The following is a 23,691-nucleotide window of genomic DNA, read 5'->3' on the forward strand; positions in this document are numbered from 1 at the left end:
GAAGAAGAAATAGTAACGAGAAAAATAGGAGGATCCCCTTTCATAATAATAAATATCATGTTAAGAAAGAAACAAAATTCAATAATATAAATTGATGGGAAAAGATTGTAAATAAATCATTACATTAAACTATTATTGCCAGTGAATTAATAAACATTTTCCCTTGTTAAGTAGCAATGCATTAATAATTATTGTCACTTTGTTATCGCTAAAATATGTTTGATATTTAATCGGAAGACTGAAGATCAATCTGATCCGTTTGTCAATTTTCGAATCAGTGACTGTCAGAAAGTCCGATTGCAAGATACTTCGACGAAGAAACAGCAAAACATTATTATTACCTGTCACGCGAAACTTTGAATAATTTAGTTAATCGATTAAGTGCACTTGCGTGCGTTCGGTCCGTACAGGATGTTAAAACGGGGAAAGATAATCAAAAATAATACATGTATACATAGCTGTGATTGAAGCTATAAAGATAACCGACGTTACTGAATGTCTTTCATTTAGAAATATTTATTGATGTTACGGATGCTATGTCGATGATGTATTGTTTTTATTGGTGCTAATTTTGGTCATCTGTATTTTTATCACTACCACAAATGAATAGTTTCACAGGTTATTTAGTAGTTTTATTTATTACATCATTATGTTATAACATCTTACAATTGCAAATACTCAGATGCTACAACTTTTAAAATTTCCTGTCAGAATATTCTAATAAAATTAAAGTCCATACTTTCCTTAGAAACAAGTGATCGATAATGTTATGTCAATGTTTAGAAAGCATCAAATATTTCACAAACATTTCAATGATTATTTGATATAATAATAGTGAAGCTAGCCAATTTAAAAACACGAGAAGTGATTAATGAATGAACTTCAGTACACGAAATGAGCGATAACGAACGTGCGTTGTTACGGGATAAATGTAAGAAATGAAATATGTTAAAATAAAACATGTAATAAACAAATGTAATAATTAAAGTATGAATAAATCAGGAATATTTATGTCCAGTCAGAAGCTATCATAATATTTCTACTTTAATTTCAACGATCATTAAACGACGACTTCAAAGAGTAATGAACTTAATTTTTTGTCACAGTCAATTTTGTATTGACAGAAATGGTGAACATTTTGAAATGGAGTTAGATGTAGTTGTAGAAGTATTATACCTTCTGACTGTTACTAGACGTAAATATTTCTGATTTGTTCCTACTTTGTACCGTAGTAACACATGTTCATTACTGCTCATTTCGTATATGCTTTTTGTTCTTTATTATAATTCTTTAATACTGCTTCCAATGATACATGTTTATGTGACATTTTTTCTTATCCTGATTTATACAATATACTGACAACGTATGGTCGGAAAAATTGAGACATCGTGTATATAAATCTAGTCTGCTATTGGGTATCATAGATACCTACAATATTTATATCGTTATAATGGGCATGATATCCACAATGGATATCGATGAACTTCTTGAAACATTCCGTCCCATCCGACTTCGATGCTTTTTGAATATGTTATAAAGCTCGTCAACATTTCGAACAAATTTTTCCCATCCATCCATATGCAACGGGCTGTGATTGCTCTTAGTTTCCGAAATATTCGCTAACAATTACCGATACCAATACAGTGTATTTCTGTTTATAGTTGCTCGTGTGTGGCAACGTGTGCGTCAGTATTGGTTGCGGTTGCTTGACTTCTGTTTATAAACGAGGGTCGGGTGCGCTTAACGTGCACAATTGAACGTACGAGGCTGCACGAAATGTTTGTTATAATTTATAACTCAATTAAAAGAGAATAACATCAATATATTGAGTATAGGTGTAGGTTAGATTTTTCAAACTGATCACCGCGAGGTTTTATTTCGTAAAATGATATCAATTGTTCACTCGTCTATTATATTTTAGTAATTAATTTGTTATTACTTCACGCAACCGCGACAGCCACGGCGAAGTGGCCAGATCGAAAGATCTAGTCCGAACCTAAACTCGATATATTGATTATATTAATTTTTAACACGTTGACTGCCACGACACCCGTATTCGGGTGTCAGCAAAATTTCTGGTCGGGCCACGTAACGCATATTCGGGTGTTGCTTAATTGACTACTTGCGAAGGATCGTCGTAGGTATTTGAAAAGATATTCCATAATAATAAAACTGTTGAATTGTTATAAAAGTAATACGAAAATGGTTTATTAAAAAATTATTTAGAATGTAAAACTTTAAAGCATTCTATACATAGCTGAGGTTGGTCGGGACAATTTGGACAATAAGTTGTTGTTTTCTTCAAATTCTTTTGTGCCTTTGTTCGGTCCATTCGACGTCTTTTATTTGCATAACGTAGTTTTCATGATTGTCTCCGGAATCGTTTTTCCGAACGGCGATATTATGCTGACTCCGTCGAAGACAAGGATTTTTTGTATTTTCAGACAACCTTAATAATTTTGCAACTAATAATTGTCTAAATATTCTAATATTTATATTCTTCCTTGTTGCAATTTTGTAAACCGTCAAAGCGTTTACAACAGAAATTCCCAGAAGGAGTTGAATGCCAAGTTTTCTGTACCACTTGATTCCTTTTCTAATTGTGGTGGCATAAAAAACCATTTGGTCGGAATAATCTATACCACACTTTCCTTCATTATATTCAACAACAGCTAATGGTTTTAATGTTGCGAACAAACGAAACGAAAGATCATTCTTAAGGACCACATGAGCGACTCGCATTACTAAAATATCAATGGGAGCACCTAGCAGAGAACGCTTGGTACTGCTGCACGCGTGGCCTGACGGAGATTTCTTTGAAAACACGCGTGGCAGTCAACGTGTTAATTAAATATATTATAATATATTATATAATAATATAATAATTATATATTATAATATATATAATATAATACATTATAGATTATAATAGACATTTTTTGTCATGTTCAGTTATGTGCGGGGGCTTTAAGTTCACCCCATACTCGTTTATGAATCGACTGGTAGTTAGGAACCAAACTGATACATATGCTGCCACAGACGCAAAATTATAAGTAGAAATACAGTGTAGCAGCACTAACAGATTTTAGCGAATGTCTTGGAAACTGAGGCCAATCATGGATTACATGTATAAGAAGAAATTGTTCAAAGTGTTGATTTCTATAACATCATCAAATTCTACAAAATCAACGAAATGGGAGAGGATGGAACATTTCTACAAGTTCACCTAGAAGTCAATTACAGTCTATGTTGTTTAGCATTATAAATTAAAAGAAAAAGGTTTATGTCTTTTAGGATGTTTTACTATTTCCTTGTTATTTGGGGTTGACTTAATGTTATTTGAGATGTTACGTCGTCTTCTTTTGTTTTGATAACTTTAGCAATCAATTAGTATATATTCTTCAGTGATTTTTTATTCTGTTCATCTTAGTTGAAACCAGTTTTTTCTATAATTACACTTAATCAAATATTTTTAAAATTTCCTTCTGAATAATTACTATCTGAATAATTTTTGTATATTTATTATTATTCTCGTATTTTGAATTGTAAATCAGTAATATTGACAAAAAAGGACCCAGCTCCAATGATCCTAACCTTGACCTTGATATATATTATCAAGGACTATTCTCCTGACCAACTTCCAGAGGATCTTAGCTGTCGCTCCCTAGCGTTTATCTCTCAGCTTTTATTTTAAAGAAAAACCACTCGCTCATAAAAATTTCTTAAAGTTCCTCATTCGCCCGCTTCACTCACGTATAGGATTGATATTAGGTTGGATTAGATCTTTACGAGCGAGTGGAACGAGCAAGCAACGCGTGTGCTGCTTCTTTACCATACATACATACCTACCATGTATTGTTTTTCATAGATCTTTTTTGTTAATAATTTCTTGAGAAATAAGGAGCGACGACTAAAACCTTCTGGAGATTACTCAGTAGAGTGTTCTTGACGATATGTGTCAAGGTTAAAGTAATTGGAGCTGGATCCCCTTGTGTCAATATTTACCATAAAGAGGAACATTTATATCATATGTGTGTCCATTTTATCTGAAAACACGTAAATAACTGGAAAACTATTGATGAAATAAAGAAATGGTTGAACCAAATGTTGTACGATTTTGAGGGAAACACTTCATACCGATATTTATTTTACCCTGTAATGACCTTGTAAAGCCTTGTAAAGCTATGAACGTCATAATCTCAAAATTGTAACATCTATCTAGACCATATCTCTTCGAGCGAGCAACTTGCGCGATTCTCCTACTTGCTCCTATTTCACAACATAATCTCAGATTCCTATTCATAGAATCTTTCCTTTACGATCATTTTACTTCAATAATAGTATGAAGGAGCAGTGATAACGTATAAATTGGAACAAAAAAGCTTTTACTGCGTGCGCACATGTGTAAACTTTGTCACCCGACTGAACAATCCCCTTGTCGCTTGCCATCAAAACAAACAAAATCGCGATTATGTACGTACACGTCCCTAAATGAAACCTCTGACATTTGCCGCAGCTCAATATCTAGTAAATGTTAAAGTTTGATAATTAATTTCGGTAGCAGCACGAAATGAATATTGATTTCATAATATTTCTGAGTTACATATACATACCGACATTGGTTGGTAAATTTTGTGAGTTTGTCGGAAAGACTTAACATTTTCCCTATTCCACACTCAGAATTTTTGCCGCAACGTAACATATTATATATTTCAATAATTGATGTGCATTTTCATCTTTTTGATATGTGTATATTTTATATTATATACATCTTATATATTTCTTTGATCTCAATTGATTTTTAAAAAATCATCAATTTTTAAAAAATTCAATTTTCAAAAAATCAATTTTTAAAAAATTCAATTTTCAAAAAATCAATTTTTAAAAAATTCAATTTTCAAAAAATCAATTTTTAAAAAATTGTTTTATGCCTAATACATATCACACTAAACTGTATACTATATGTGTATATCTTTTATTAAATCAATTTAGTTCCTCCACTATTTAATAACCAAAAGGTAACATATCATATTAAGTTTTCTATTTATCCTAAAATTAATTTTCATTGTACTAAAGTAATTTGTTAAGAACCTTTCATTTATGAGCCATTATAGGCTAAGACTTTAATTTTAAGATTTTAATTTCAGTTTCCTAAAAAATTGAAAATAGCGTTCCTTCAAATATCCAAAAGTTTCATATTAGGGACCAATATTATAGCATTACGATATTATGGAAGCTAAAATTGTACTGTGTAATATACTTCGCACTCTGGAATTCCAGCACGCGTATAACGAGGTAGAAAAAATGTAATAAAACTGATTGACTAGCGGGAAGACGAAGATCAATGGAAGGTGTTGTATGCGCCAGGAAATTTTACAACGGTATTAGAGCAGCAAATTTAATTAAAAACTTTTAATTGAAAAAATGCATACCAAATGTTTGACTAATCAGTGGTATAAGGTGACTGAAATGACACAATTTTTCTTGTTACGACATCGTAGTTACGTTAAAAGGATGATAAAAGTATACGAACACTTTTTATTTAATAGAAAAAAAATGCTGTATTGAAAACGCAAAATGTAAATCTTTCTTGATATGAATTACGCTTATAATTTTATCCAATTTTTATTTAAGTTAATTTTATTTAATTTTATAAAGTTCATACTATTGTAGTAATAGGCGTGTACGTAGTGAATTATTTACAAATATTAATTTAGCAATAAATATCAGCTGCTTATAAAATACTATAATATAAAATTCATCGATGACAATAAATCTTATTTTCAATTGCAATGAATTAAACAATGTGAACGAAGTATTTGAAACTTTCATGTTATAAATTGTAAAATCTCTTTCTTGTAAAGATCACTAAGATTTATTATCATAGAACTAATTTAATTTATAAATAAATTAATTTTAAAATTAATCATTTTACTTTAAAAATGTGTACGATCAAAAATAGATACATAAAATAAATGAAATAGAATTAATATATATATTAAATTAGTCTATATCAACATTAATTGTAATCTACATGATTCAAATAGATGTATTAGCATATGATATATTAATAAATATTGTGGAAATAACCCATTAAAGTTACTTTATGAAACGTTTATCTGAAAATCTTCAATGGCAAAAAATACTGTACTGAAAAAGCAAAATGTAAATTTTTTAATATGAATTACGTTTAAGTTCTAATTTTTGGTTTATACAAAATTTCCAACTACAAAGTGGTTCTCTAAATGAAGTTATTAAACTGCGATAGCTTGTACTTATGATAATGCCGTACTTTCATTTCATGAAATTTAGTAACGAAGTACATGTATTACGAGCGTAACGTGAATATAAATCACACAACGAAAAAAAGTGGGAAAATTGAATGAATTACGTTTTTCTTGAAAGATTAATGCGCCATTTATTTGGCTTTATAAAACATTGTATATTGAACTTATATTGAAACTTAGGATGAAAATATATATAAATAGGATTATGGGATAAATAGGACAAATAGGATATAGATAAATAGGATTTTGCTACCTGTTGTGTCTGACTCACCATCAATTATTTTATCTTAAACTTTATCAGAATTAGTAAAGTTCTCTTCCGCTGTATTTATTCCAATGAATATTTGCAGATATCTATATGTAATGAATATTTTGATTTGTAATGAATATTATGAATGAATATTTTGTTAGATTTATTAAAAAGATACAGAATTAGTGTAAGTTTTTATGTATATCATATGATAAATAAATAACTTTCTGTAAACTATATATATATCTTCTTTTCCTATTAATATTTAATGTAAATAACATTAGCGTGGTTACTACATCGTCAGGAGGGTGATGCGGAATAGTTTTTACACTAGGAATTCCGATTCTGTTGCCTACTTGACAGGAGTTGATAGATCTGTTTACTGTCAAGGTATATACAGATGTAAACTTTGGAGATTCAGCTAAAATAACTGTTTTTTTACTTGATTGTGTGTTACTTATTATTACCCATGCGTAAGTTGATACTGGGTTAGACTTTTCAAGAATCTCTGTGTTTTCAGCGTTATATTCTGGCCTTTCCTTGAGTTTGAGAGACACGTGTTGTGTCGAGTCAAACCGTTATGTAGTCAAGGTCGTTTTTACAACTATTGCTTAAGAACAGACGCCTTTGATTTGGATATATGTGGTACAACTCCTGGTTAAGACAAAAACCGGAGGCACTCACAACAACGTCAGCCTTTTAACGTCTTCTATAATATTTTTTCCCACTCTAGGGAATTCCACAAACTCTTTCTTCCTCTCCCAATATATGTCGGAGATGAGGGAACATCGGGGTCTTTCTTTTGGAATTTTTGGGAAGATCCCCAATACTTTAGTCTAGACTATTTATTATAGCTGTACTTAAATGATAAAACTTAGAAATAGTTGTTATGATTCAATTCTATTATGTTTGCCCGAGATTTGTGACGGTGGGCTTGGGCTCGAGGAGACACAACCGGTCGCCGAACGTGGCCACGGCCACGGGATGAATGTTTTTACCTAACAGAGAAGTGCCAATATTGTGGGACATGTTGTATTAACAATCAAACCCCGGGCAGGAGCAATGTCAGCTCTACGCGGGTCTGCCTAGCAACGGCGGCTGGAATTTTGTTGATATCCCCGGCCAATATGCAACGAACAAACGCGATCGTAAGGAGAGGAAAATTTCCATCAGTCTTTTATTCTTGCGATCACCTTGGAGAGTTTGCACATCGTCTTTACGTGCTGTATTATACCGAACGTCACAGCAAACGTTACTTTGTGCTTCAAAATATATTCTACATTTAACAAAGAGTTACCCCGTTGATCGTGGATTCGTTATTGAACCTAAGAACATTGTCACTAACATCTCGAGTGTTTAATCACCACGGTTATTTGTCAAACTTTGTAAAAATCAATATTTATACCAGTAAATATAATCTCTATTGTACAACAACGATGGTTAGTCCGAATGAAGATTCGTTATACGCCCATGAACCTAACGCTAACCCGACATATATATATATATATATATATATATATATAATATTCAATTCTCGGATAATTCAGGGACCGATTCTTAAGTCTGAAAATCGAGTTTATTGTAACAATGCTTAGATAAAATACAGAGTTAAACAACAATTAATGATAATTAATAACAATAAATAAGAATAAATAGCAAAGCTTTGTACAAGGTCTACCTGAAAATCGAGAATCGATTTTCCATGTCCTAAACTACCACTCATCTTCTGTCAATCTTCAATGTTCTAAATAATCCTTTCTTATAATCGTGTCTATTTCTAATGCTCGAAATCGTTCTTCTTCTCTAACTGTCCGTCTGTGAAATGACTGTTTAGCAAATCGGCTGTTCGTAACGACAAATAAAGTCACATTATCCGTTAAACAGAGAAAGTCCCTTTGTTTATCCGCGTTTGAACTCTTAGGAAGTTTACATATATATCTTGGATCCAACATTGTTTTTTTTTAATTCATGCTTTAGAATTTGTCCAGCTGGACATTTGGTAAATTTTCCTAACCTTATTGCTAAATAGCATATGGCTATCCCCAGCGGGTTACCATCTTCGAGTTTGCCTATTTTATTTCTTTAGCAAGGTCAGTGGGATGTTTACTTTTTGGTCTTTTTTTTATGCAGCTTTTGCTCATTTCAGCAGCCGGTTGATTTGGATGTGTTGCCATTCTTTTTTTGTATCTTTTTGCGTATCTGCCGATTTCTTCCTTGACCATTGGTATTTGTAGGTCTTTGCGTATATCCTCGTTGCTGACATGCCATGAGGCGTTGACTATTGTTCTGAGTATTTTCGATTGTAGTGACTCTAGTTAGATCCAACATTGGTGACGTTAGTTCCAAAATTTCTGTACTCAGAAATATGTATCTACCATCTTCGTTCCTGGCTTGGATTTATTTACTGCAGTAATGGATCATACCCTGCCTCCGCAGGTGGCATGACCGCGTTGCTACTAACCCTGACGTTAAGATTCGCTAAAAAGTATTAAAAATCACTCGTGTATGTGAGTAGTTACTAGCACGGTATCGCTCTATATCGTACGACACTTACGATTAGCAATGTAAATATGTCTGGACGGCTCAGCAGTTCGATGTGAATTATCTCATATTTATTTCAATAACATTTGAAGGTCTATTTCAATGGATAATTATTTAAGTAATTAATTAATTTAATTTAAGTTATTAAGTAAGTAATTCACTGAAATGTCAATGAGATCCAATAAAAATTATGTTGCTAATATTTGCGTTTAATAATAAATAATAATTGAGTAAACAAGTAATTAATGTTTTCCAGACATGTTCAAGAACAATGAACATCCTATTTAATAATAAACGAACATTTTGTAAAGAAACAAAACGATTACAAAAGCTTTATCTATTGCCATAATGAAATTTGTACATTGTTTATTCTACAAACTTTATTTCAAAGTTGGTATTGTATTTAAATGGACAACGTACAGAAAATTTAGAAGTAATTAATGTAAAAATAATGTATTAAATCCATTGAACATTTCCTAATTCAAAATATAATTTTAATCAACTGTTCTAAGATTTACAATATTAGTAACATTAAACTTCGCCAAGAGATCTGAAAAATTTCACGTGAAATATTGCATTTAATTGTCATAAAAATATAAAATTAAGAAATTGAGATAGAAATTTCATTTATTAAAAGAATACACTGAAAACAAATACTAATTATTTCGTATAACGAAGTAATTGTTAATTATTGTTATACGTATAAGGATGTTATATCTTAACTGAATATATGATTGTTATAATTGTACAATACATTAAAAATAAGATTATTTGTATTCATATGAATTAAACGAAAGTACTAATTATTTAAAGAATCAATCGTATCTAAAATAACGCATTATTTCATATGTATTAGAATGCGTGTATTACGCACATTTATGTTATTATTAATTTTATAATATATTCAGCACATAAATTACGAAATTAGCTCGCCTAGTTCGCGACTAAACTTTTGTGAACGTATTTCTATGATAAGTTACAAATGATAAAATACATCGAATAAATCAGGACGTCCCCCAAATGATATTCGCGATCTCCCTCCGCTGTTGCAGCTCGCGAACTAACTCAATTCATTCAGTGCTAGAAAAATATTCTCGGCGATAGGTTATGTGTACATTTCAAGGTAAGTCACGAAATATATATTCGACAATTTTTTAAAAATACTTTTGTTGTTGTATTTTCGTATTATAACTTTGTAAACAAAAATATCGTGCCAAATTTAGTTTCAATACGTTATTATTTAATTTAAAATAATATTATATGTACTTTTTTTATGTTTTCAAGAATATTTGTTGAGCCAATCGTTCTTTTTTAAGTTATGTCAATTTGCATATTGCATATGATAACTTACATTTGGTTTTGCCCCATTATTTATGCAGAAATTTATATAAATTATTCATTTGACGGTGACAAATCTAGGAAGCTGGTCTTACGAATTCTAAATTTAAAGAAACAATATCAGATTTCGATTCAGCAATCACTTATATCTTAAATAAATTCGATAGTCAGCTGATAGTAGACATTGCAATGTATAGTAAACAGTAGTTAAAATAATTCTGTTTCGATCAAAATAAATGAAACAAAAGTATTGCGTTAAAGATATAATGGATACTGCCGTAATAGAAACCAAAATATTATTTAGAAGGAAGAAGCACTTAGAAATTTTAACGCCAAAAAAACCCATCCAATAAAAATTATTAAAAGGGAAAGAAGAAAAACAAATATATAATAAATCAAGCTAAAAAGAGAGAAAATAAACCAATAGCGTAAAAACCAAAGACTAAGAGAAAAAAGGTTGTGAAAAATTTGAAGGCTATAGAGGAAAACAATGAAAAAAAGAGGAATATTTCTGCATATTTTGCAATGAATGAAATATATTTCCTCTCCAAGGGAGAATTGAATAATATGCATCACATATTTAAAATAGACATATAAAGACTGCACTGGCGCCAGTTCTACAAATATTTGTGATATTTATGATAATAAGTGAACCTCATTTTTAATTGCTTCGTATTGTCCGTAATTAGCCAAATAACCGACTGCAATTATTCGGAAGGCTTTCGACGATTATGGACAGTAATGTCTCTGTTATCATGCAAAAGTTCTATGTTTTTATGATAATTTCTAGAATTTGTTATTTTACCTTGTTTGTAGAAAATCTAAAGAGAAATATTTAAACAAATATTTAAAAAGTGATCATTACCTGTAATTTGTTTTTTATTTAAATTTTATTTTAAATGTTCGTGTTTCTCGCATCTTCCACTATTAATATTGTAGAGAGAGGAGGTCCGTACGTATGTAGATATATGTGTGTTCAAGATAATCTCAGAAACTATTCAACCAATTTGAATAATTCTTTCATCGTTACAAAATACATTTCCTCCAGATGGATGCAGGTTGTATTTTACTACAGTTACTCTTCAACCCGAGGACCTCAAGAAATTGAACAATGAGAATAAATGCGACCTAATTCGAATTAACACAACTTGATTTCCAATCCATGCACGGTTACTATTTACTACAGTACAAATGCTATATAGATTTCTATTGCAAATGACAGTAATTTTAGTCATCGTGAAGCTAAATTCATGCGAGTTCTTCCGTGTTACGATGACCATGTGGCGAGTTCCAGCTACTTTTCACATTAAACCAATATATCTCAATGTCTTTTTACTATGATAAACAAGCGTGGCAGTTGCTGAGCGAATGGTATTAATCTGATAAGAAAACCTGCTATTGCGCATGTCGGCGCATAAAAATAAAAAAATAGTAATATGGAAAACCCGCTTTGCTAATGACAAGAATAATTTTTAATAATACGTTTATTTGCATATTTTACAATATTGTAATTAATACTATGAATAGAAAAAATGTAATTGTGCACCAATAATAAGTAAGATAATAGCAGCGTAATATTAGTACCTATGTCACATGCAGCAAAGTTTACGGTAACAAATTGATTTAAATTCAACAGTTGTACACATAATATAATATATTCACAGCCTCTTTAAATATTAGTTAGTGAGAAAAATTTTGTAATACTTCATATTTTTTTAAATTTAAATTTAATAATATATCAACAAATTATCGAAAAAAATATCAGAACATTTCTTCATTTCATAATATATAAAGTTTTTAACACAACTTGCATGTTGTAACATTTGAAATATCTAAGAACAGAAATAACAAGTTGATTGTAATAATATAAATCGAATGTCGTGACATAAACACTGGAACATAATCCAAATTATTCTGTTGTTAAAATCAATGGATGCATTAAAAGCAAGTGTCCTTGGTGTGTTTTCAGTTGTAAACATTTTTCACTGAACGTTAAACAAGGGATATTTCTAATTAAACTACTGTACAAAGCCTAGTCTAGCGTTACGTAGTGTTATAAAAAGATCAGAATATTCATCATTCATAAATGTTTTATGCTCGTACATACATAGAAAAAGCAATAAATCTACAATTTATGTGATTTATTCAGCAGTTTCTCCTTTACTGCAATGCTCAAACAACAGAAATAATTGAACCAGTAATTAAGACGAAAAGGAAGGGAGTACACATGTATGCTTTAGAATAAAAGATGAAGGAAAGTTGTATGAACGTCAAGGTTGAAAGAGAAAAAATATGAACAAGAATCAGTTGCATGGAGTCAGTTTATTTTACTTTATAATATATTATATTCATTTGACTTCCTTTCCATCATTGCTTATACACTTATCATTATATTGCCAAAAATAATCAGAGAGACACTTCTCATGTCATTTTGGTTTTTATACCCATCTTTTATGCTTGTATTCTTTTTTTAGTTGTCATAAAGGTTACAAATGTACCTTCATTTAATCTACTAAGCCTTATAAGATCTCTTTACTTCTGTTGAGTTAATTAGTACAATTGGACCGTTTATAATATCAATACTATAACTGATTTCGGTAGTGTATTATACTATAATGTTACTTTTTAAATCATTAATTACGTTATTAATAATACGAATTGATGAACCATCTGAATGAGTTGAATTTATCATTACTTACAATATATAATTTAAAATGATTACTATTCATGATCATTAAAGCTATTACTGTCCATGGTAGTTGTATGACTATATATATATTTAGAATTATGAAATGGAATGTAATTTTTGTCAAATATTAATCATAGAAATTCAGAGAAGTCTTATTTCACAAATTTCCTGTACCTACATATAAACGATTTTCAGTGTTAAAATATTCGTATTGCACATTTATACTTGCCATTATAATAGCAAATGTTTGTAATTTTTAAATAACTTGATGATATGTAAAGTTGTCCGCTGTTAGATAATAAATATTAGTCCTAAGTTAAAGTTGTTATTATACAAACTGCTCACGGTATACTGTACCAGCATTTTTCGCGAAAATAGTAAGCATTCGATAAAAGTGAAAAAGGGGAAATTTTCAATGTTTTTTATGGGGAACATGATAGCGTATGCAAATTTTTTATTTTTACAATGTTTCTTGAGATATGAAGATGACATTCAGTTTTCTAAGTAGAATACTTCTTGTATGTTATGAAAGCAGCTGTCAAGACGAATTTAAACATGTACAATATGAACACCAAAGTCAGACAAGATCAGATATGAAAAAAAAAAAATTGAATATTTTATAATATTGTGCTTAATAGTAAATTACATTGATAAGTTGCATATCGTATTCAATCATGCTAACATAACATAAACAGTTTTAATAACATCAACATAAACAGTTATCATTTTCTATAAATCTCTTGAAGTTTCAAATGTTCAACAAAGAAATAAATAAATAATTATATTTTAAGTATTTTATTTAAATATTTAAATCTATATCATTTCAATTATGTAAAATTGATGTGAAATAACAATTTAATATAGCAAATTTACTATATTTATTAAACTATTACAGAACTAATAATGAAGGAAATATCTCTATGTTTTATTGTAAATAAACAATTATTTTATGCTTTCAGTGCGTTGTATATAATAATTCAATATAATATTAGCAATTATGAAAATTTAATTATAGATATAAAAAGCAAATGAATTACAATTATAATTGCATATGTATAGCGGATCACAAAATTATTCGCACAATTTTTATTTAATCGAAGAATGAATTATATAAAAAAAACAAATAAATAATAAAACCATTCTGTTAGCATCAATTCCACCGGATATAGAGGAAATTCGCAATAAGCTAATAACGAACTATGGATTTCTGTTCCTGGATGGTACATAACCATCCCAATATGCATACACGCAACCAATTCGTGTACCGTGCGTGACACAGCAAAATGAGATCGGCTAGTAATTGTTGACAGTGACTTCGGAACCTATTTACATTTATGGCCACTCTATACCCCGTTATTCTAACGTTATAGAGGTCCATAGACGCACGAGTGTTGCCTTCGAATAATGGGGAACAAACAAGTTCACGGATGTTTCATGACGTCAGTTTCCACCGTCTATTTCGCACAATTACCCTCTCTTTACTCTTTATATTTTTTCACTGTTTATATTTTCTTGCATTTTCCTTTTTTTTTCTACATAGAGGGGATAAGTTTTTGAACGATGATTTGTTGAATGGGCTCAATGAAAATGTTAGATCATAACGGATGAAATCTCTGTTCGGACGGTTCTTTTTACAATTGTATAATGAATAGGAACGAAATTCCATTTATTTTTGTTTATGAGTTTTTGTAACCAAAATCACATAATAATTAATAGAACGTTAATATTTTTTAACTTCGCACTATTCACCGTTAAGCTTTTACATTTTTCCTCTAGTGATATTATGCATGTAAATTGTATGTAATTTTGTTGCTATTATTATTGTTACTAATGCATACATGAATTTATTGTTATATAATATGCGTACAGTAGCATATAAATCAAAGCAAATACGTTGTACAATTCTATGTAAAATATGAAACATAATGTACAATTCATATTTTAGAAAACAATAAAAATTTTTTATTAAACAAGATACACCAAAACACATATAACATAAATTTACATATATTTCAAAAATAAATTAAATTATAGCGATAAGCCCTCATTTATTATATGTTACACAATTGACAACAAGAGATTTCAATATAATATTCAGAATAAATTTAGTTCTGCGAACTAATTGATATTTTATAAATAATTAAAAGCTCATTTATCTATAAAAAGTAGATATGTACAAATATACCCAAGATAAATTTACAGTATTCAATGTATTTTCTACAAATTTTGATAGTAATAAATTTATTAACTAGAAACAAAGTAATTCAACATAATATTTTATATAATCTTAATATTGAAAGTATTAATTGATTTATGGACCATTTACAGATAACTAAAAACTCAATAAACATTATAAAATTTATTTGGAAATTAATATAAAATTGATTCCAATACAATATAATTTTAATATCGAAAACTAATCGTATAACTTAATCGAATAACCTATTTTTTTTTATAAAGAATTGCTAACTGAATCAACATTTAAAAATAAGAAAATATATTAAAATGAAGTTTTATTATACCATGTTGTATGTACTTTGTGCTTTTCTTTACTTCGATTCGCACGGTTACCTGGCATAGAAACTCTTTTTGTTTAAAGCTAATTACTGTTAGGGTGCTAATTTCAAAAGTCGTGCGGTGTCTCATCGTAAACTTATTTAAAGTTTTCTACGTCGTTATTTAAGACATTTAAGGCAGAAAGAATACAGCTTTTCTGACATTATTAACAGAGCTCGTTAGAACCGCGTTGAAATTAGTTCGATAATTTTTGTTGAAAATGTTTCAAGATTGATGTGGGTTTCATATCTTTTCGCAAGTACAAAATTGTGTTTCTACATTAAAAGAGGTTATATTAGTCAAATAGAAATGTTCTTTCGATAAAAGAAACTCGCGAAATTCGTATTTACGTCAATGTAGTTTCTAACATATTCGCTACGTGTATAATTAGCGTATATCAATTTAGGTATGAAACATAAATTAAAAATCATGAATTTTTTTAATAAGTTTCTATAATAAGTCATGTAAGATATATAATGTAATTTTATATACTTTTTCACGCAAACTTATTCCATGAGTGCTATCTGCATAATTTGTAATCATCTTGATTTTCTATCCACTATGTGCTTCAATGTTTGTGTCAATAGTTATTCGATTAGCTTCGGTTCAATCGAAATCTAAGGGATGCAGTTTCTTAAAATATTAGCAGACCGTTCTTGAGTGATACTTCGTTGATCATGAACAAAAGATTACGCCCTCCTACAAAAAAATAAGGCGTGTCGTTCCATTCACTAACTTACCAACGGCTAATTACTTTAACTGTTAATTATTTTAATGCACGATACGGTTTCCTGCTCTCGACAACTCGGTGCAGTAAATTAGAACGTAACTGACTCGTTCGTACACTCATTCTATTACGAATGTTCAAATAAAGTACTGAGGCCATGCGAAAAACAACTACATCCTGAAATATTATATAATATAATTAAATAATATAATTAAATAATAATATATACTTAAATATAACTAATATAATTATAATTATTAGTGTCTGTTATGGTCGTGGATGTTAAATAAGGTAAATATTCGAGTAATCCACTACTTGACAACATTTGCAAAGTTATTGCCATTTTATAGATTTAGATTCATTTATTTTGCTTTATAAGCGTAAAAACCATTATTTTCGCACATGGAAGTGATGATCAATGCCTTATTATTAATAGTGTGCTAGTTAATCTTTGATAATTCAAATTAATACAGGATAAGATTTTAAAAAAGTTAAATAAAATTTCAAATGAAAAAATTATTTCATTTTAGCTAAGTAAAGTTTCATCTTAGCTGAGTAAAGTTTATAGCAAAGATGCAGAAACTGCATTTTTTTAGAAATGATTTATAGAGATAGAAATAATAAGTAGAGATTTAGTAGAAACACTTAAATAATTTAATATAAATATTAAAATATTTAAATATTATATAAATATCAAATTACATAATTCATCATATATATTTATCTAATTTTCATTGTTATTATTTTTTATTCTCTACTATTATAATTTTTACTGTATTGAAAGAGAATTATAACGCACGTTGAATAATGTATATTGAACATATGTATATCTGTATTTTGGATAGTCGGTCCTATATACAGGGTCGATTTTCTCGAAAACAAAGCCTCAAACGAAAAATTTTTATTCTATATTTTCAACTTCTTTTTTCGCGTAGAATCACCCCCTTTCCGCTTGTACCACCAGTTATCAACCACCCTGTATATAAAATATATTTATATTTCGTGATTTAATAATTGACGAATAATCGCAGGTTCCAATATCATTGCGCTTCGTCGTACTCATCAGTGATTAACCCACACCAAGAGAGAATTTCCTAGAGGCGATAGTCGCTCGAACATGCCGATCACGACGAAAGGTCAAGGTCATAAAATCTTTAGCTTTGCCCATACGGCCCGTTGATTGCTACGGAGGTGCCTTGTCGAATTAGCATACGTAAGCACGCAAAGTAACCAAAAGGTAGTCGACTCTAAGGAATCTTTTCCTCCATGACTTAATCCTACTCTTAAAGTATTTTTTACTCTGACCAATCTTTTCCTTATGTGGACAGCTATCCGAATAGAAACACTAGAGCTCTTTGCTTCGATGCGAACAGAATCACACACATCCCACACTCGCCAGTTAAAACTCGCGTAATCTCACCTTGTACCACTCGTATATACTTGTAAATAAACTCTCCACCAGTAAAAAAAAATCTGTTTACAAGAGCAAAATTATTCTTCTATAGCGGTATTGAAGTTGGTCAAAGTTGCATGTGATCAATAAATTTTTTGAGGTCATTCAGAAATGACTTTTATGATTTTTATGAATTTTTCATGATTTTAGCGATCTACTTTTTGTTTCCAACAAACTATGTTTTCTTCTTAATACGAACTTATACGAAATGTATTGGATATTATAATAAACTAATGATATAGAAATATACTTAACCCCAAGTAGGTACATAGATAAAAGAAGACGCATTAACAAGATTATACAAGTGATTTACGATATTCAAATTCAACAAGACTTTATTGCCTATGTGTCCATCACTTTCACACGCTCTAAAAATCCAATGGTAATGCCCTCGTAAAATACTAATATATTATCTGCAATTCCCAATCAATTTTCATTTGGTGGATAATCACGCCAATAATGACGATACAAGCTGAACAATTCGTAAATAAATTCATTCATCACGATGGTATTTACCCTCGTAATAAACTACTCAATTATAAACATAAATCTTTACAAATTGCAATGAGTGACGTTCAAACGTACTTGATCTTAGATACGGTTATACAGTGACCATGAACTTATTCGGATACTAGTTCCTTGTCTAATTCATTCTAATTGATCAAGCTCTATGAAGTCGTTTAAATACAGTATAACTTCTATAACTCTCTATAAAACTACATTAGATTATATTGAAGATTATTAATATATATCCATACTAATAAATATTAAGATACTTGTGGAAAATGATATGAAATCTTATTTGAAATTGTAGATTAAATAACGTAAAATATTACATAATGTTTCACCAAGTGTGTATGATGGGCTTCGTCGTTTATTAATCCAAAAGAGAGTGAATTATACAAAACAGTTTAAATGGGGAGATATAATCATATTAGTACATTGTAGTTGTATGTTGTAGACCCACCAGAATACAGACGGCTGAAAAAGACAAAGTTCACGAATCTTTCTTTTTTAACACTCTGTTCAATCTTATCATTCCCCTCCCTTGCCCTGCTTGCACAAAAGTCCACGGCTTCAATATAAAATAATTAATTGATTACAATAAGTCTATTCCTGAAGGACTAGACTTCTAGGATTAATAGGTAGTATCTTCTCGCACGTTATACTGACGTATCAAATTTATTAAATGATCTATAGGTCAGTTGTAATTTAAAAATTATCTAATAAAAAAATCGTTGTATAATAAAAGTAAGAAAATCGTTATTAGAGTTTCTATATAATATAAAATTATGGAAAAGTTTTCTATTTTCGCCGCATTTCTCGATCATTGTGTTAGCTGATTTTTGCATTTACATTAATTTATATTTATTTATACTATTAGTTTTCAAGAAATTTATACTATTAGGTCAAGAAAATATTGAACACTTATAGAAACTTTTTACAAATATGTATTGATGAAACATTAAAAAATTTTATTAGCATTATTCTAATGACAATCGACTATAATTACATCACTAAAGTTTGAAGCGATCATGAAAATGCATATAGAAGCTACAAGATATTTAAAATAAGTAGGTATTATTTTGCAAAGGTTATGAAAGTATTTAAATAGTAAATTATTCATTAAAATAATAAGCTGCAATATTCAGTAGGATCACTTTTAACACTTATTGTATGCTTAAGATGGTTATCCATGCCGTAATGTTTATAGTAAATATATTGCAATTATATGCAACTATGATGATCATAAAGAATAAAATTATTGCAATTTGATTTATTTGTAACTTTGTAATTAAAATATATTTTGTACAAAATAAGTAAATGTCCGAATACTTCTGAGCGATCATGTAAATTGACCAATTCCACTAATCACTGGACTGTGAGAAGGGCGAAGGTAAGAACGCCTTTCTCAAACAGTCGTTGAAGTTTTGATGAACAACGCCAGATCCTCGAAGAGCTCGTTCTATCATGAAGATAGAAAGCGTTGTCAGTGATTTCATAAAATTACAATGACGCTTAATTCGAGAAGTTCCGTGGAAACAAAGCGAACCTACAGCGGATTACCGGTCGTCGACAGGTCACAATGAATAGTGAACACCACTAGTAACAAACAATTAATCGCTCGCATTTAGATGCAGGGGGTGAAATAAAATTTGCAGGAAATTGTCGAGCCAACCGCGTTTTATTTAAAGTCGACCCCCAATGAGAATGACGGACGTGGTATAATTGCAAATATATAGAAACAGTAATTCTTTTACGTTACTATTGTTTGTCTCTACTTTGAATTTGGCGAACACACACACAAGAAAAGAAAGAAAAGAAATCGATGATATTATTAATGATGATCGAATTGTTCTTATTAATATTATAATTGTCCTAATTGTCCTTATTATAATTGTCCTAAATAGAATTGTTCTTATTTTCTAAAAATGTTTCCGGTGAATAAAGTCAATTACTTTGACTAAGATCTATCTTCCGCACTAGATATCATTTTTTGACAGCAAAATTGATGTCAACTTTTGAAATTGACATTTAACGTATATCGAGTACTTGAAAAATACTATAATACATTTGATTTGAATTTTTATGTAACATCTGGAAAATTTTTCCGATATCAAATATCTTTTACAAATATTCTTTGATTCATTGGTTTTAAATATATGCGCTAATTATAACACAATACAGATGGAACCACAGTGCCTCAGTTGGCAGGGACTCTACCACTTGATTTATTCATAGTTGTACTGCGCTTGATCCAGGAAAGTTCTGATGGTTCAGAATCCACCTCCAACTGCACGTCTCTCATGTTCAACCATTCACAAAAATTCATTTTTATTTATTCCAAGTACTAAGACACTAGGGTACTAGAGATTGTTTCTAGCCACCAATAAACCTAGTAGTCGATGCAACGTTAAATAAAAATAATGAAATATAATATAATTGATACCATCCCTGCTATCTTAATTTCATAAAATGCTGTGAAAAATTCAATTTAAATTGATGAATTACTAATCTAGTCTAATGAATTACTTAATTATTAACTGTAGTTTTAGAAATTAACTGATCGAGGAAACGGCAATACATTACAACAGAAAAATGAAATGCGTTAATACGACACTGTCGTATTAGCTGTTCCGGTGGAAATTCCGATTTACGAATTTCCATACGACGTTCCTGGAATTCCCATTAGAAGGAACGTCGCGCGAGTCGAACGCCTTATCTACCATTATCATGAGAAATACCTCTCGAATCTAGATCTGCTGTCTACTCGTGTCTCGAATATCCTGCCGGTCGTTTTCTTTTACTTTCATTCACACGCACGAACGAGGCCGACGAATCACATTTACGAACGCCTGTGACGTTCATGCAATTTTCCCATGTATGTCTATAAGTTAAAACGTGAATTATGTGTTTCCTCTACTAAGATAGTTTCCCTATTATGATTTTAAATTTCTTAGAATAAATTGATTTCTATTTTCCAAAAACAGTAAATGTCCTGATAAATATGATGAAGAATTATTGTGTTAGAAGAAATGAGAAATTTTTTGTTTCTTAATTATTATTAAACTTATTAAGGAAATTGTACTTGGATATTTTTATTAAGTTCATAAGAAAAAATCTCATAAAGAATTATATCGTTTTACGTTAACTTTTATGTAAAATATTTACATTGTAGGTTTACTATTTCTCGATATACATACATAAGGTCTTAACTGTCAATTGTATAAATTCATATAAAAAAATTATATCTTTTAGGAAAACGGTACGTACGAGGACAGGCTTCAATATTTCATACATAAAGTAAAGATCTCTTTTTATTGGAAAATTATGCAAGACTAAAATTAGTTAAGACTATTTAACTATTGGATATGTTCGTTTTATTAAGTATAATAGTATAGTAATGTCAGTTATCCTTAACTGAAAGTTATTAGAAATTAAATTGGTTCTTGATCTTGTGGTTTCTTTGAATTTCAAGCATTACTACTAACAGAATGGTAATGTACTTAGCGAACGAATGAGACATTTTTATTACAATACCGACCAAAATTAGTTCTGGCTTTTTTAGTATTTTGATTTGAATAAACAAATGAATATAATGATTCTGTGTAACATATTTCGGAACCATATTGCTTATTCCATTGTTTTCGCTGTTCTGTTCTGTTCTGACACGTATACATTGACATTCCGAGTGTTAAAAATTATTTTCTAGAGCTGATATTTTGTTTCTCAAGTAAGTAAATGATTTTTTTTCTGCTACATATGCTATATATAATATACTATATTATATATTAAGTCTAGTGACCAGTCCCAGTTTTGCGATTTTCTTTGTATATTATGTACGTAACAATTTAAAATATTCAACTGTCGTACAGTCACCGATCTGTTGGCAACTACAATTAAATTAAAATATTTTTATTTAATCTTCCGTCTACCTTTCCCGTAGAAAAACGACCGAAATTTCAAAGTAGAAAAATACATTCATTATCAATAACCCAATACAATAGTTATAAAAAATGTATTGATTCAGATAATCTTTTCTTTGATTAAAAATTTTCATTCTAATTTCCATCATTTATTTCAAAACGATATTTATTATACTTGCTCGCTTCCCTAAAACTTATAATTATATTCGAATTAATTTTATATCATGCATTTACAATCGGTATTCTTCAAAATATTCCTACAACGTTTTATAGACAATTTCAGTCTATTTTTCTTTTTGCTTTCATTACAGAACAAAAATCAAATTCAACTGAAATTGTCTTTACTAAATTTCTACTAAAACTTGTTACCCCTGCAATAAACCTCCAAATGTTCACATAAATCTTTTTCGATATTTATTTATATCTTTTTTCTATATCGATTCTCTTTTGACGATTTGCAATAAATACCAGCATAACAATGCGCAAACTGTCGTTCAAAAAGCGATCGTGTGACCCCATAAATAGCAATGTGGTCATTCGAGCAAGCCGTGCTAAAGGAGCACGTAGAGTAAGAACAGTCTCGTGACGATTGTTTCGAAGCTAATCGGTACTTCTACCACCGTTGCAAAGACCTTTGCAAGTGCAGCATGCTTTTCATCCTCGTAAACATTGCGGCAAGGAGCTTTCGACCGAGGTAATAAAACGATTTCGCTGCTTTTGACTGCGAAACTCCGGGAGCAGTTCAACTCCGTTGAGTCGTAAAACGTGCCCCATCACTGTAACGAGATTTTCTCTCTGCCCCTTCACTCCTTTGAATGAGTCGTCATCTTCCACAGAAAGATCGCAGAAAGTCCATCGAATATTAAACGATCGTCGCGCAATTTCCGTTACACTTCGTCACCAGTATTTCTTGTTATCTGCTCGGAAGAAATTCACAGCGTGCGATCGAATTTTCCTAAATCTGGTTTCGCTTACTGTTATTTGTGGGAGTGATGCCTGGTTCGGAAAGAGGCTGGTTCGACATGTTTGAGATGTATAGGTTTTTGTGGAATTAAGGAGGAAATCTGCTATATGTGAATCCTTCGATGGATTCTGTGATTTTAGGGAATGATGTTGAAGAATTCGGAAATTTGGATATGAAATTTTTTATTATTTTTAGAAAAATATTAGATCTGCGCATACGAAATATTGTTCTTTTTTTAAATAGGATTTTTATGGGAGAAATTTCATCCCATGTGAATTTTGTTTTAATATTATCGTCCGGTAATAATACTATCGTAATGTTACTGATAAGCAATAATTTCCGCACATCTATTCAGCATAAAATAATAATAAAACATTGAACTGCGTTTGTTTAGCTTTAATAATTTTTAAATTTAATCATTTACACTAGAGGACTCCATTACGAAGGTGTTTAAAAGCC

General features: G+C 30.0%; 2 protein-coding genes and 3 long non-coding RNA genes across 8 annotated transcripts in view; 3 read left to right on the forward strand and 2 right to left on the reverse strand.

Annotated features, from left to right (window-relative positions):
* The window catches only part of LOC126918225 (uncharacterized), a 136,079-nt gene extending 126,877 nt beyond the window's left edge, over nt 1-9,202 (reverse strand). The window contains exons 1-3 of the long non-coding RNA XR_007711272.1: nt 9,092-9,202; nt 8,216-9,015; nt 7,863-8,100 (exon numbers count right to left, since the gene is read on the reverse strand). This is a non-coding gene — a long non-coding RNA (uncharacterized LOC126918225). The remainder of the gene's footprint in view (nt 1-7,862; nt 8,101-8,215; nt 9,016-9,091) is intronic.
* The window catches only part of LOC126918242 (uncharacterized), a 487,823-nt gene that overhangs the window by 344,485 nt on the left and 119,647 nt on the right, over nt 1-23,691 (forward strand). The gene's annotated exons all lie outside the window — the stretch shown is intronic.
* LOC126918005 (uncharacterized) overlaps nt 1-23,691 on the reverse strand; it is a 327,710-nt gene that overhangs the window by 177,562 nt on the left and 126,457 nt on the right. The window lies entirely within an intron of this gene.
* The window catches only part of LOC126918236 (uncharacterized), a 241,084-nt gene that overhangs the window by 168,269 nt on the left and 49,124 nt on the right, over nt 1-23,691 (forward strand). The window lies entirely within an intron of this gene.
* The window catches only part of LOC126917559 (trichohyalin-like), a 132,976-nt gene that overhangs the window by 65,746 nt on the left and 43,539 nt on the right, over nt 1-23,691 (forward strand). The gene's annotated exons all lie outside the window — the stretch shown is intronic.

The sequence above is a fragment of the Bombus affinis genome, chromosome 1, assembly GCF_024516045.1.
Source record: "Bombus affinis isolate iyBomAffi1 chromosome 1, iyBomAffi1.2, whole genome shotgun sequence".
Lineage (NCBI taxonomy): Eukaryota > Metazoa > Arthropoda > Insecta > Hymenoptera > Apidae > Bombus > Bombus affinis.